This window comes from Panthera uncia (genome assembly GCF_023721935.1).
Source record: "Panthera uncia isolate 11264 chromosome B2 unlocalized genomic scaffold, Puncia_PCG_1.0 HiC_scaffold_24, whole genome shotgun sequence".
In the NCBI taxonomy this organism is placed as follows: Eukaryota; Metazoa; Chordata; class Mammalia; order Carnivora; family Felidae; genus Panthera; species Panthera uncia.
The window spans coordinates 99913099-99926943 of NW_026057580.1; the positions used below are offsets into that span (position 1 = coordinate 99913099).

At 37.7% G+C, this 13845-nt stretch overlaps 1 protein-coding gene across 2 annotated transcripts in view; it reads left to right on the plus strand.

Moving 5' to 3' along the window:
• The window catches only part of GRM1 (glutamate metabotropic receptor 1), a 419295-nt gene that overhangs the window by 75701 nt on the left and 329749 nt on the right, over positions 1-13845 (plus strand). The window lies entirely within an intron of this gene.

Below are 13845 nucleotides of genomic sequence, written 5' to 3' on the forward strand. Positions count from 1 at the left end.
ACCTTTTCTCCTCACACTTTTTACTGAGAAATATTACTTGCAAACAGAAAAGTGCAAAAATCTAAATGGACAGTTCTACAAATGAAATAAAGCAAATACCTGTAAAAACAGTGCCCAGACCAAGAAATAGAATGTTTTATATAGAAGGTTTGGAATAGCTACAGAGTGAGAGGGAACTAGCCAGGTAAAGTCATCCCAGCTGTAGACTCAGACCTTTCTCCTAGTGTTTCCGTGCTGCTCACTTTAGTAGTAATACTGAATTTGCCTGTGTTTATCATTTTGTCATCTATGTATTCATCCCTAAGTAAAAAAGTTAATTTTTCTATTTTTGAACTTCATGTAAATGGAATCACATTGTATATATATTCTTTTGTGTCTTATTTTTGCTTCACCTTGTCATGATAAGGTTCATTCGTATTGTTGCATGGAACTTTAGTTCGGCCATTCAGTTTCAATACTGCATAGTGTCCACTGAATGAATATATCACAGTGTAGTTATGCATTTTATTGATAATAGCAATTTGGGAAGTTTCTAGTTATGGGCTTCTATAAACAGTGTCTCTTCATGCACACATTTCTTTTTAAAAAAAAATTTTTTTTCAACGTTTTTTATTTATTTTTGGGACAGAGAGAGACAGAGCATGAACGGGGGAGGGGCAGAGAGAGAGGGAGACACAGAATCGGAAACAGGCTCGAGGCTCCGAGCCATCAGCCCAGAGCCTGACGCGGGGCTCGAACCCACAGACCGCGAGATCGTGACCTGGCTGAAGTCGGACGCTTAACCGACTGCGCCACCCAGGTACCCCGATGCACACATTTCTTTAAGTTATAAACCCAGCAGTGGGATTGTTGGATCAAAAGGTGTATGTACTTCAGCTGTGCTAGATGAGGCCACTTCAAAGAGAGTGTATGAATTTATACTCCCACCAGCAGTATATGGCAATTTCTGCTGTTCCAAATTCTGGCCAACATTTGGTATTAGACTTTAAATTTTTTTCCCAATCTTAAGGATGTTTAATGCTAACTGCTTGTTTCAGTAATGTTACCAGTGAAGTTGAGTACCTTAAAAAAAATAAGTTTATTGGTGATTTATTTAGATTTTGACTTTTGTGAAACTTCTTTTCTTTGCCTATTTTTCTTTATTTTTTTTAAATTAAGCACTTTTAATCTTTTTAAAAATGTTTATTTATTTTGAGAGAGAGAGAGAGGGAGAGAGAGCGTGTGCACCCAAGTGGGAGAGGGGCAGAAGGAAAGAGAGAGAGAGAATCCCAAGCAGGCTCCTGTGCTGTCAGCATGGAGCCCAAAATGGGGCTTGATCTGACAATGGTGAGATCGTGACCTGAGTGGAAGTCAAGTGTCAGTCGCTTAACCGACTGAGCCACCCAGGCACCCCACCTACTTTTCTATTGGATAGTCTTTTTTTTTTTTTTTTAACTTGAGTTTCTCATTGAGTTGGCAGTGTATTGAGATCAAGCCTTATCAGCTTACAAATATCTTCTTCCACGCTGTGGTCTGTCTCTTTATCTTTTCCATGGAGTTTTATAATAAGCAGAAGTTCTCAGTTTATAATGTGGTCAAAGTTATCTGTATCTTCATTTATAATAAGTGCTTTATTAAATAAGTATTTATTAATAAGTGTCTTATTAAAGGCCTCTATCCCAGGATTATGAAGATATTCATCTATATTCTTTTTCAAAAGTTTAAAAATTTTCCTTTTTCCATTCAGATTTTTAATTCATGTGGAAGTGATTTTTACTTATGGATATACCTACCCATTATTGTAGTTTCACTGATTGAAAAGCCTGCTCTTTCTCCATTGCTCCGGAGTTATAGCATTTGTTATAAATCAAGTGTCCTTTTGTGTGTAGAGTTGTTTCTGAACTTAAGTTATATTCTATTGGCTGAAAAGTCCATCCTTTCAATAAAAGCTCACCATCTTGATTACTGTAGCTTTATATAAGACTTGATATCTGGGTAAGTCCTTTATACCATTTTTTTTTCTTTTTCAAGTATGTCTTGGATGTTTTTGGCCTTTTTAATGCACATGTAAGTGTATTTGTTAAGTTTCCATATACACCTTAAAGTAACCTGCTGGTGATATGGAATTCATGGACTCTATATATTAATTTTAGGAGGAATATTTATTCTAATAAGCTTTCCAGTCTGGGAATTTGATATACATTTAATTATTTAAAAGAAGTGTTTATGTGTATTTCCATATTATTTTAATTTTTTTCTTTAGTTTTATTTTTGCCCCGGATTTATTGAGGTATGATTGATAAGTAAAAATTATATATATTTAGGTTGCACAATGTGATTTTTAAAAGAGGTGTCCAAATTGATGGTATAGTAATATACACATACACTAGGAAATCATTATTTCAGTTTTTGAGGTCGTCTTTAATATAATCCAATAACGTGTTATACATCTTTGTTAGACCTTTTCTGAGGCACTTGGTATTTTTTGATGCTGTTAGAAATTCACTTTTGTTCTTGAACATAGTTCCACTGAATCTTCCAAGAATCTTTCTCATTATTCCATCTCTGTAACTTGTATCCTCACTATTTCTTACTCCACTGACCTAATCCCTTTAGCGTATGAACATATTCTGTATGCATTTAAAAAAAAGCCTTCAGTAGCTGCCTGTCTACTCGCTTCTCTCTTTCTTTCCTGAAAAACAATTTGAACATGCTAGTTTGCACTCTGTCTCTTGTCCCCCCTCCCAGTCAGTCACTTCCCAACCTGCTGTGATCTGATTCACTGCCATCCATCATGCTGCATCTGATCTGTCAGAGGACCTCCTGAGGATTAAAGCCAGGCTATGTTTCAAAGGCCTTATTTTGAGGTTTTAAAATTATAGAACATTGTTGATAATGATAACACTCTTAGTAATTGCTGTAATAATTGCATTAATAACGATATCAGTGATAAACTTTACCTTTGAGTGTTTTAATATGGCAGCACACTAGATCTACTATTTTTGCAGCCAGGTATTATCACAGGTGGGATGGCACATTCCAACGTTCAAGGTAAGTTCTACAGGGAAGCCTTCCTAATGTCACAACTTCTACTCTGTCCAGTTCTTGTCTCGCCTTTAAATTCTGGACTCCCATTCTCCTCTGGTTCTCCTTTTGCCCATCTAGGCTTTTTTCTTTAGTCTTATCCTCATGTTTCTCTTCCAGTGCCCGTGTCCTCAATCCGGATCCTCCCAAGGGTCTTGTCATTGGTTTTCTTCTCACTCCTCCTATCCTTCCTTGTGTGGTGTCCTCCACTTCCACAGTATCCGCTATTATTCACCACACTAACTTCGTTTTCTCTGGAGCCCAGCATGTACCTGGCTCATCGCTAGCTGGATGATAAATGCATGAATGAATGAGTCTTTAAACTTATGTCTGCCAAATTCATATTCCTAGCTCAGCCTTCAGCAGACTGAGAGATCTAAAACTATCTTAAATCTCCACTGGATGGTGTCCAGCCATCTCGGCTGAAGATTTACAAAACTGAGCTCATAATCTTTCTCTCCCAAACTTGCTCCTTCTCTTATATATATCTTACCCTGGTTAAAAGCACCACACTTCATCTATTTGCTCATTCCAGAAACCTGGCAGTCGCATAACTCCTTTTGTTATGCCAGCCTCAGAAAACAGTAATCAGAATCGACGAATGCACATTTCTTACACTCGGGTTTTTACTGCCCTGTCTCCTGGTACAGTCCTTTTTGGCACACCTGTGCGTTTCATATGTTGGTGATTCATATGTTGGACTATTCTAGAAGAATTATAAAAAAGTGCAGATTTTACCCTTTCTGGGGTAAATAACATTATGATTTTCCCATGTGAAGAAAAAGAATCCTTGTAGTTTGGCAGCTTATATTTTGAGATTGCCCAAGAAAGAATCACACAAATACCCACTCCCCCATCCCCTCATTTTTAATTCTTCACACTGTTAGGTATACAAAATAATGGAAGAAAAAACTTGTGAAAAAACTGGAATTTTTATCCAGAAGTTAGATATTCAGATGCGTTGGCACTAAGTGGAGATTTTCAAAATTTTTATTTCCAATGTTCACAGAAATGTGGCTGAGAAAACTGAACTGTGCACTTCATTAATGTTAACTGCTGAACAACCAAATATCTTGCTTTCTGTCACTTCACCCTTTCCAAATGGAGTCACGTTAAATTCTTGCTGCAAGGGTCTCTGTGTACAGCTTTTGTGATGTCCTTCTGGGGTGCCTTATGTGTGGGGTGACTGACCTTTAGGAGTGCTGGCTCAAAGCCAGAGGGAAGAAAACAAAGATTGTACAGTTAGAGCAGAAGCTTTTATAACAAGCATGGTGAAACTGGCAATGATCATTTTTTCATAATGACATAGATACATCATGTGTGAAATCCATCTTAATAGACATTATACATGACTTAGGATATTGATTTATAAAATTCTTTTTAACAGCATTTTATACTGTGATGGACAGTATGAAGCTAGGATTGTGACCGACCGTGTCACTTTTAGTTTTAAGAGCCCTTCAGGGATTGACCAGAAAGAGGTCATGCCTCTTCTGATGCAGGTGAGAGAATACACAGTCCCAGCTTGGCTACCCCACCTTGAACATTCTAGCCTCAAAATCCCCTGTAGTGTCAGCAGAGACTTCCACTGAGACCGCATTACAGCTTCATGTTTTCTTTGCCCGGACTTGCTTCTTTCTCTTTCTTTTCATTTCCTTCTACAGATGTTGATCCCTAAAGCATTACATAATAAACATCCTGCATACCAGTCTACATCTCAGAGTGTGCTTCCGAGAGAGCCCAACCTGCAACACCTACCACGTAAAAGTTTGATGAAGCTTTGGCAGATGAACATAGCATGAATGCGAATGCTGTGAGGCTTCCCCTAGCACAGGAAACTCATAAAGGTTACCAAGTAAACAGATTCATTCATTCTGGCAACATTTACATACCAGGCACTCTCAGGAATACAGAGATGAATAAGACATAATTCCTTGTCCTCTGGTGATGGATATAGACATGCACAAATGGTCACAATACAACACAATAAATGCTGTAGTGGGAGATTGCACAATGTGCTCATGGAACACAGATGAGAGAGCCATGAAGGCTGTCAGAGTGTTCCTGAAGACTTCACAGGAGGAAATATTTGATTGGAAAATTAAAGGGTAAAGATGAGAGACAGAACTGCAAGCTGGAGTGATGGCATACAAAGAGACAAAAAGGTGAAAAGAGGAATGACAGATTTAGGGGGAGTAGCTGTGTAAAATGTCTAGTGGGAAGGGGGGGGGTCTAGGCTGTGATGAAGGTGGAAGTCATGAAAAATTATCCTAGAAAAGTAGTTGGACCAGAGCTAAAGAAGGAGTGGTTGCCTAGTGATAATGTACAAGGAGGAGATAAAGATATCTAAAGAAGACTTAGACTCCATGGGGGGCAACATTGAGGAAGAGCACTTAGTAAGAAACTTTGAAGAACCATCAAAGCGATAGAAGGAGAACTGGGAGAGATGTGTTGCAAAAGGCAGGAAAGGAGAGAATTTCAGAGAGGTGATGGTCAACCTTGTTATGTGCTCCAGAGATGGTCAGTGGGTCGGGTGCTTCAAAATTAGCCATTGTGCCCACATTGGAATGAGCAAGCAAATGGTGGCATACTCATAAATGGAATTCATGCAAGAAGAAAGGATAAAAACATGGAACATGGTGTTGAATGAGAAAAGTCAGATAAACTACAAAGTCAGGTTTAATTAAACCTATAGTGCTTAGGAATACTTGCTTACCTGGTAAAAATGCAAAAGAAAGCTAGAAGAATGAGTGCTCTAAATTAAGACAGTGTTTCCTTGAAAGGAGAAAAGGGTAATGAGCTGGATGGGCACGAGGGCAGCTGCTGGGGTCTGGTGTGTTCTCTTTCTTGATCTGAGGGATGTTTTTATGGGTGTTTCCAATGGGAGAACTCTTTGGACCGTACATTCTTATTTTGTGAGCTTTTCTGTGATGTAGTTTATATTTCACAATAAGTAAGGCTAACAAATAAGCAATCAGAATGATTAATCCAGAGTAATGGTAGCTCTTGGTGAGTAGCTTCACGAGAGTGATGAGTGGTGGTGGTCGGATTGTGTTTGGTTAAGAAAGTAAAACAACAAAATCTGGAAATGCAGATCATTTTCTTCATATTGGCGGGAAATAGGAAGAGATAATTTGGCCTTTTGGAGTAGGTAACCTTTAAGTTAGTAATAATCCTAAACTAAATGCCCTTAGTTAAAATTTATAACATATGCAAGTAAACAGAAGTAAATTACAAATAATTGAACAAAACGTTGTTAAAACTCATGGTGACAAGTGACTTTTTTTCTTAAACAGATTTTTGAAAGCTTTGTTCATAGCTGCTATTTAATGTTAATCTAATGAATGATTCTTAGAAATTTGGAATTATAAAAAGGGACTAACTACTTGAAAAAGTGAATAAACTAAAACACAAGCAACTCAAACATGTATCAGTAATCATTTGCCTTTAAGGGGCTGGAATCTTTGGTGTATTGGTATTTTTTAGTTTTAGCACAGTATTTGCACTTTGTAATGTTTTTGATATGGCAAATTACAACACATTTACTTACCTTCATGAAAACCCCAATTTTGACATCCACACTAATGTCCTCCTGATGAGGCCAAGGAATGTTACGAATTAGAGGGAACTTTTAAGGTATCATTTAACTTGTTCATTTCAGCACCCAGGTCACACAGTGATTGGAAAGCCACAAATGCCTGGGTCTCTTGCTTCTCAGTCCTGTGACAATTTCCCTCCTGCACCTTTAAGCTCGAAGATCACATCTTTGTGTGGCAGAAGATTCCAAGCAGTTCCTATGGTTTTGTTATAATGGAATTTGGTCTGTGCCAGCAACTAAAATGTTCTGTATTTGGAAATTGTTTTCTTTTAAGTCATAGTTTGAAAACACTGAATACTTCATAAAGTGTTATTTATAGTTAGTTTTGGGGTGGTATCATTTATTTAAGGAGAATTCATTTCCTTTGAGGAATGTGATCGGAAAATGTCTTGATTAATGGAAATTCACTGTCAATGCAACTCGTAATGCAAGCTTAAGTTCTGAGACAGGAGATCAGCTGCGTAATCTTGTCAGCGTCCATAACAACATGAGCACATTTATGTTGCCTCATTTCAGAATCTCAGATATCTTTGTGGATGGCCAAGGCTTCTGTTCTCATGGTAGAGTGAGGAAAGTAACCCCTGGCTGATCAAGGGGGTGGGTCCAGGGCTGTATTCTCAGATAAACCCTCCTTCAGAGAGCTTATTCTTAGTGTGCCCTTCTCATAGGAAACATTCCCTCCTTGAGCAGCACTGTCCCTTGTGACATCTTGTATGATGCAGGGAGCAAATTCTCAGTTTAGCTCTTACCAGGATTGTTCTTTTAACCAGTGATTCTGTTGTAAGGGCTACATTTCCCAAACTGAGGAGAACATTGTATCCAGGGAGTCTGCAAATCTTTATAGCTGTTGACCTTGTAAGTGACTATCAATGACATCTTCTAATTTATCACTTCACTGAGCTACTTTCATTATCTGTAACTCTCAACCCACTTAGATCTAGTCAACTTTGTGATATCAGTCCCTGTGTCTGAGGACCAACTCCTCTATCAGACTGTAGGTGTTTTGAAGACATGTTATGAGGCTGGGTAACCTTTGTGCACCCCAGTGCACCTAGAATGATGATAGGTACACACTAAGTTATTAATAATTACAAGTTAAGCAAAAGCTAATGTTTTCATTAAAACATTTTCTTAAAAGCCTTATTGCTTTTTTGTTTCTGTATGTCCAAGGGTAGTTAACTTGCTTTTTGTGCTCTGGACAATATTTGGCGGTATGACTATAAATAGCTTCTCTTCCCCTGGCCTCAGTGGCCTCTATGTGCCTTTATTCTAGAAAGCTGAATTTGCAAGGTTTCCCTTGACACCATTCCTGCAATGTTCCGTCTCTCTCACCAGGAGCATGGCCTTCTGTAACATCTCCTATTTCTTCTCTTCTAGGGTAAAAAACATTTAGCACCGTCTTGAAAATTGTTTTCTGTGAACGTTTATTTTAAATGATGTTACTATTCCATAGGAGGCGAAATACAAAAACACAATAGAGGAACAATATGCAAAATAAATACAAACATCTGGGCAAAATGTAGTGGCATGCCAGCTCAAACATATTTTTCTGTTGTTAGTGTCTGCACAGTTTGTCTCTGGCTTTAATATTCATTTATGTGCCTATAATGCTTCCAGGCACAGTAAAAGAGCCCCAGGGCGTGGCTAACCTGAGGGCCCTTAGAGGCTTCCTGCAGGAAATTGCAGCTTTGCCTCTTACTGGCGGCCAGAGGTGGCTGTTCTCACTGGAGCTCTCACCCTTCAAGCCAGAAATGGGATTACCCCTGGGAACTCATTACCTCCTGTCAGAGGGTCGTTGATTTTCCTCTCTTTAATCACCTCTCAACTGCATAGATTTCACAAAACAGTAGAGAGAGAAATAGATACATTTGACAGGTAGGTTTTGAGGAAATGAACACGTAAATTGTATCTATGGAATTCAGGAGGCACGGTTCCCATGCCTCTGAGGACCTCATTTCCACATCAGCACTTGGTTATCTGAGTGACTACTTTACTCATGTGTGGAGAAGCCTGTTTCTCCTTGCAGGTTTATCTTCTTGATTTATCGTAAACATTTTAAAACTATAAGTAACTGTAATTGTTTATATTTATATTGACTGGCATTAGTTAAGTTTTGTGCTATTTAACTCTAATTTGCTTTCTTTATTTTATGCTGAAGTTGTTTTTGGCTTTTAGAGAGCTTTACATTTTTCAAGTGCTGATAGACATATAACAGATGATACATTTATCCCCATATATTGATATATGAATATATGAATTTATATTTATATATATTTATATATGAATATATTCTATATTAGGAATATGCTACATGTAATTCATATATATATATGAATACTTCCATTAACATTAATATATTAATATTCTGTTAACATTAACATTAGCACTGTGAATCTAAAAAAAAAAAAAAAAAGATAACATTAACGCCATGAAACTGGTATGGCAGATTTTACAAATGTGGAAACTGAGACAGAAGTTTTGTGATTACTGTCACCCAGCTGATGAATGACAGTGTTCCTACTGAGATGTGAGGGTTAAGATTCAAAACGCAGTGTACCTGTGCCATCTCCTGCCAGAATTCTCTCCTGCTATTCTAAAGATGGCATGTGCTTCCGCTGTTGGTCTGTGCCCACCCAGATTTTTCTCTCAGTCAGTCGTGAGATGACCCATTTTCTAAGGCTCAGTTCAAGTTCACCGCCTTCTTGAAAGCTGTCCCTGACAAAACCGTTGTAGAGGTGTTTTTCTATAAATACTTGTTATTTTTGCCACTTATTTTGTATTTGCTCCTATGTTATTTTGTGTAGTTATTTGACTATGCCAAATTAGATAGGTGGGGAGATAAGGTGAAAAACATGGGCTTTGGGCTCAAATCTTGACTGCTACTTACCAGCTTTATGGCACTTTTTTGTCTCTGTTGACTCATCTGTAAAATGAGGATTTTATTAATTCGTTTAAAAAGTATTTGTTAATGCCTACTATATTCCAGGTGCACACATTTGTGAAAAAGATTCAACCGGGCTCCTGCGTGGCTCAGTCGGTTAAGTGTACAACTCTTGGTTTTGGCTTAGGTCATGATCTTATGGTTTCGTGAGTTCAATGCATCGGGCTCTGTGCTGACAGCATGGAGCCTGCTTGGGATTCTTTCTTTCCCACTCTCTGCCCCTCCCCCACTCATGCTAGCTTTGTCTCTCAAAATAAATAAATAAACTTAAAAAAAATACAAAAAAAATGTGAGGGAGACAGACTAACAAATAATCAAGACATTGTAAACAAGTGTGAAATGATACTAAAAATAAAACCAGGTGATAAAGTGGTGACTGTGAGAAAGGTTTACATTAGCTAGGGTGGTCTTGAAAAGTCTCTATGAGGAAATTGATACTTTATCCTGAGACTTGATTGATGTGTAGAGTTAGTCTTGCAAAGACCTGATGAAGAGTTCTCCAGGCAGGAAGACCTGGAAGTGTGAAATCCCCCAGGTTTGAGATATCTTGGAGGAACAGAGGGAAGGCCAGAACAGTTGGGGTATAGTGAGCAGGTGCTGTGATCAGATGTAGGGGGTGAGATGGCTGAGAAAGGGAAGGATCAAATCATAGGGGGCCTGTGGTATTAGTAAGGAGTTTGGGTTTTATTCTAATTGCTATAAGAAGTCAACAGAGAGGATAACAACCGCCCCCCCCCCTACTTTTGGGAATGCTGAATAGGTTGACACAGAAAAGCACTTAGCTCAAATCCTGATGTTAAGTGTTCAACATATTTTTATACCACCTTCACATATACTTTATTATTATAACTACACCATAAGCTCCTTAAATGCGGGTCTACATGTCATACTACCGCATTGCCTACACAGTGTGGCACACTGTGACATAGAAAACCTGACAGGGTTCTTTAGATGTGAGTGGTGGCCTAGTGTGCTGTTCAGAAATAGCCTTTCTGTATAGAGACATGCACTGTTCTGAGAAATTCAATCAATACACGAGGTTATCCGATGAGTTCCGTAACAGCAACTCGCATATAGTGGAGTGTGCAAGTATGCATATTTCTCTCCTCAATCTATATTTAATGGCCAATCTGGAAAAACATTGACTTTTATATGATTACCTGAGAGAGAGATGGAGAGAGAAAGAGAGGGAGAGAGAGAAAACAATAACACAAGTATAAGGGATGAAGGCTCCCTTTACTATTTTGGAAGGGAATGTCTTCAGAAAAGTCTTTTTCTTTCTTATTTGCCACACCATCTGCTTTTCAGATAAGCAGAACTAGGGAGTCCTTTATTGAGATACATACTGTTACTTAGACCCTGAGAGTTTATTTCTTTTTGGAAATGCCAAAGCATTTGAATTTTTCTGTGCTTCAGAGCATGTATTATTTTTTTTCTTTCTTACAGAAGAGATAGAAACCCATCTATCTGGGCTTCCTGGTAAAGGTTTCGTCCTGAAAGATAGCTTCCCAAGAGCCATTTGTCACCGTTTCTATGCATAAGAAGTGGGAAGATTCTTACACTTTTCCTTTGTATGTTCACATTCAGATCACTCACTCAGGGACATGCACTGGTTTTTAAATTGTCTTCTGTTTGGAATTAAAGACGCCTCTTGGGTTTTATGCAACTTCAAAACTGAGCCAATTTAGCTCACTCCTGAATTGGTGGCCCTTTTTGTTGTCTCTCCTCATTTTCTTCATAGAGGGTCACCTTCAGATGATTAATAAGTACACTGCCTTCAGCTTCAAAATACATCATTTAAGAACATTTGTTTGATTTTCAGTCATCTAGTACCTTTCAAAGTAATCAGCACAAAGGATAGAACTTTAATAAGTTAAAGGCAAATCATTATTTGATAAAATTCTCTTTTCACTCCTGTAAACCTTCAAGTTTCGTATTTCTTTTTGACAAAACTGTCAAATAAAATCCAACAAGAAGATAGGAGCAGAACCATGAAATCAAAACTGCTTTTATTCCTTTGATTTGCCCAGTCTTTAATAGTAAGTGGGATGTAGCTTTTGTTTCCCAACACAAATGGAAATTTTTTGAGAGTACAGATCATGCCACATATTTCTGTTTCCTCCATTAGGGCCAAAACCTGGCTAGATGCTCAACACACACATAGTAAGCTGATTAGAACACTTGAGCCATTAAACTTGCATTGTTGTTTGATGCCTTCCTCCTGCATCTTAAAACCTTAAGATATCCCACTGAGCCCTTGAATTTGGCACAATGCAAGAGAAGATGGAGTACTAACAGAGCCTTATCACTTATATGCTTCTACTCTGCTGCACTTGTGCTGTTAATTCAGGCCCTCCAGAAGAAAGCATATGTACTCTTTTAGAAAAAAAAAAAAAAAAAGGAAGACTCTGAAAGTGAGAATTCAAACGAGGATAGCTTAATTTCATTCTCTCCAAAATCTGTGAAATACAAGACAGCATTCTTTAAAGCTTTTTACTGAAGGCTAAGGGTGAGATAGTAGTGATGTTTTGATGTCTAGAACATCGACTGTTTTTCTTTCTAAGCTTTTGCAACAAGGATTATGGATAACAGTGAAACAGATGATACTTTGTAGACTAAGGTCTTGTGAAAACAAAAATATATGATTCACTTCTGTTAGGTATATTATGAAAGATGTGACAGCAAACCATTAACCTGCAGCCATTTCTCATGAGGATGAGAGAGAGCTGGTCTGAGGCAGGTGTTTTGAACTGTAAGTCCTGAATCTTCTCTCTGGATTGAGAAATGCTCTGTATTGGACGTAGTTTCTTGCCATAAGTCTCAAAAATTAAGCTATGTACCCCTCCCAAATCTTAGCTACTCTTAGGAAGTTTTTGGATCTATATGAATGAATTCCTCTTTATGGGAGAATTACATTGGTTGACAACATGTCAAAGCTGAAAAGAGAGAGGTAGAAGATGTGTATTTAACACTTTGACCTGCTGTGGAATCTGTTGCTTAATTTTACCACCTCAAGAATTTGGAAAGGAAGATCTTGTTTACTGAAAACAACTGTATTAGGAACATTGTTTTAAGAGTTCGGTATACTAATGATTGTTTAGAGCCTTTTATTTATTTATTTATTTATTAATTTTTTAAAAATGTTTATTTATTTTTGAGAGAGACAGAGACAGAATGCAAGTGGGTTGGAGCAGAGAGAGAGGGAGGCACAGAATCTGAAGCAGGCTCGAGGCTCCAAGCTGTCAGCACAGAGCCCGACGCGGGGCTCGACTCACAAGCTGTGAGATCATGACCTGAGCTGAAGTTGGACGCTCAGCTGACTGAGCCACCCAGGCGCCCCTGTTTAGAGCCTTTAAAACTGGCAAAAGTAACTTTAAATAATGAATACTCAAGATTGCTAAGAGGTTGAAACTGATATTCCTGTACTTTTGTGGTAGATTGTTTTCCACCACAAATTGGAAAGCAGTCTGGCATATGGATTGAAAATAAAAACATTGATAGTCTTTTTTTCAGGATTTCCATTTTTTAGTGGAAATAATTGGAAGCAAGAGACAAATGCACAAAAATTTCATTGAGGTCGTATGCATAATTATAAAAGCAAAACAAAATGAACTCTAAATGAGCAATAGTTGTGGAATGCTTATTCAGGTTAGGATACCTTCATTCAGTGGCCTTCAAAATAATGGTTAAGTACCAATAAAAACATGGTAAAAAATATTCTTATACAATTAGTGAAAGAAGGCTGACTCTTAAATTATTCCAGTATTACAACTATCAAACTGGTTTGAAAGAAATGTATTAAAATTATAATATTAGTTATGTTTGGGTAATGGTATTATTTATTTATTCAGCCAATAAATAGACTATGTAAATCACATATATTCTCATGTAATCCTCATACAAATTTTTCATTGGTATTCTATTTTAGAATAGTATGTAGGAAAATACATAAATAATAAGATGCTTTATGCCAGAAACTTAGTGTTCAGGTTTATTGTTCAGGCATCATTCCAATACTTTGGATACTGAAGATATGCTCGGGTCTTTATTTTTCCTTGAAAATGTATCAATTTATCAATGGCATGACTAGGGACTAAAGTACATGAAGGTTCTTTCAACAACCCAGAAAATCTGCATTTCAGATACTAAGGTTATAGTTCCAGTCAAAAGTTCTATTATCAAGACAGTTGCTGTTGAGATAGAGAAGACTGAGTGACTTCCATCAATCCTATAGACTTTAAAG